A 2,803-nucleotide genomic window follows, 5' to 3' on the forward strand; every position below is an offset into this window, starting at 1 on the left:
GACAGAAACCGATTCAGCAGTTTTGTTCGCTACTACTATCAAACACAGGTCGAAGTTTCCATTCAGTCATTAATTCCAACTTTCAAATGTTGTTGTTTCAGCTTTCGCTTACTAGAAGCAACATAATACTCGCTGCAATACAGACCTCGGGAAACCCTCACCGTGAATAAGGTTCACTCACATATTTCACTACATTTTGCGTGGGATTGGAGATGAGGCTACTCGTTCTTGCTCAGTACTAGGCTGAAAATTAACGAAACTTCGTTACAAACGTTCACATGTTGATGTTTCCGCTTTCGCGTACTCGAAACAACATAATACTAGTCTTTGTAATTTAGTTTTCATAATTTCAACTGTTCTCATGCAGAATTTTTGCTCATTCTTATCCCAAATTTTGACCTGGCTACTAGTTACACTCCTTGTACTTATTGCAAAATGACCACAAATTTCAACAGCTTTCACATGTTGCTGTTTCGGCTTTCGCTTACTACAGTCAACATAATACTCGTTGCAAAATAAGTGCTCGGCATCTGCAATTTTCCAAAGACGAAGTTTCGCCAGTTCAATTTTCGCTCGCCAATTATGGCTACTAATTCACACGGTACTGAGCTCAACAACATTAAATTTGTTCAGCAAGACTTTCACATGTTGATGTTTTGGCTTTCGCCTACTAGAAGCAACATAATACTCGTCTTGTTAGCTCATTCAATGAGAATAGCTTTTCCCGTTGAGAATTTTTGCCTTCAATTGGCGTTGTAGTGAGTTTGGCTACTCAGATCACCAAATACTTGTGACAATTCGAACCAGAAATGTTTTCAATTTTCACATGCTGATGTTTCGGATTCAACCTACTAGAAGCAGCATAATACTTGTATTCAACAATTTCTGTATCAAATCCCAGTTTTCTCTGGTGCATCTTTGCCAAACTATTCCAAACTGCCTGAGTCTGAATACCAATTACAGGTACTAGTAAATGCACGTTACTAAGGACTATATAGTTCTAGGTTACTGTACACAACGACGTTCACATGTTGATGTTTCAGCTGCCGCTTACTAGAAACAACATAATACTTATCGTGCATACCTTTCCATAACTTGTCCTTTTCAGATGCATTAGTTTCCCTTTGTCTTGGCTTCTACAGTCAGACTGGCTACTAGTAACAGCACAGTACTAATCACATATCGTTCTACAGTTTGCAGACAACTTTCACATGTTGATGTTTCAGCTTTCGCCTACTAGAAACAACATAATACTCGCTGTATACATTTGTAGTTCTCTATGTAACTTTCATGTGAAGAAGTTTCGCCAGTCTTTTTGACTGTCTCAAATCTGAGTCATGCTTAGGCTACTAGTTGCTTCATAGTACTTATCGCCTCGAGATCATTGAACAAAACTTGATTTTCACATGTTGCTGTTTCAGCTTCCGCTTACTAGAAACAACATAATACTAGTCTCATTAAGTTCCGTCTCTTTGCAATTTTCTTATGAAGAAAATTCGCCATCACAATGACTCCAGCAGTTCTTGATCAAGGAATGCAATCATTGATCAGAATGCTATTATTTGAATCGGTTCTGCTTTAAGTGTTCCAATTTTATTGGAAGCACCAACAATAGAACATCAATGTGTTCAATCGAGAGTTATATAACCCTGAATCGGACGCAGTCAACAGCCGAAGCCGAGACCGCCTTTTGCGTTAGAGAGGTCGGTAAACAAATCTTGCGATTCATACCGAATTAACACATATAGCTGTGCTCCTCTTCGTAAAGCGAGCCAAGTGATCCCCTGTTGAAGGATGTATTTGGACCAATCTAGTAGCATTTGGTTTCCAACAAGCTCTCCCAAGTTAGCTTACTTATTGGGCTTTTCAACCAATTCGGTTGGCTACAAGCATCATCAAAGTACTAGCCACAGTTTGATCGCAAAATTCTACGACTTTCACATGTTGATGTTTCGGCTTGCGCTTAGCCTACTATAAGCAACATAATACTAGTCATATCATAGAGCGTGATCAGCTTGTGACGTTCTCATGATGAAGTTTCACCAACAGTGTCTCACTTCGAGCTTAAATCCAGCTACTAGTAACTACACAGTACTGACTGCAACGATAACTTTTATCTATACCTTTCACATGCTGCGCTTTCGGCCAGGGCCTACTAACGTCAACATAATACTCGATATAAACTTTTGTTCATGATGCAGCTTCCCCATGCAGAAGTTTCGCCTTCAAATGCTCTCTTGGCCATATGACGTAAGAAAAGGTTACTAGTAACATCACAGTACTAGCCACAGTTTGATTGCAAAATTCTACGACTTTCACATGTTGATGTTTCGGCTTGCGCTTAGCCTACTAGAAGCAACATAATACTAGTCATATCATAGAGCGTGATCAGCTTGTGACGTTCTCATGATGAAGTTTCACCAACAGTGTCTCATTTCGAGCTTAAATCCAGCTACTAGTAACTACACAGTACTGACTGCAACGCTAACTTTTATCTATACCTTTCACATGCTGCGCTTTCGGCCAGGGCCTACTAACGTCAACATAATACTCGATATAAACTTTTGTTCATGATGCAGCTTCCCCATGCAGAAGTTTCGCCTTCAAATGCTCTCTTGGCCATATGACGTAACACAAGGTTACTAGTAACATCACAGTACTAGCCACAATTTGATCGCAAAATTCTACGACTTTCACATGTTGATGTTTCGGCTTGCGCTTAGCCTACTAGAAGCAACATAATACTAGTCATATCATGGAGCGTGATCAGCTTGTGACGTTCTCATGATGAAGTTTCACCAAC

At 39.7% G+C, this 2,803-nt stretch overlaps 1 pseudogene; it reads right to left on the reverse strand.

Annotated features, from left to right (window-relative positions):
• Positions 1-1,644: 1,644 nt before the first annotated feature.
• Positions 1,645-1,796, reverse strand: LOC142356614 (5.8S ribosomal RNA; annotated as a pseudogene).
• Positions 1,797-2,803: the final 1,007 nt, after the last annotated feature.

The sequence above is a fragment of the Convolutriloba macropyga genome, unplaced genomic scaffold, assembly GCF_964194025.1.
Source record: "Convolutriloba macropyga unplaced genomic scaffold, txConMacr16.3 SCAFFOLD_346, whole genome shotgun sequence".
In the NCBI taxonomy this organism is placed as follows: domain Eukaryota; kingdom Metazoa; phylum Xenacoelomorpha; order Acoela; family Convolutidae; genus Convolutriloba; species Convolutriloba macropyga.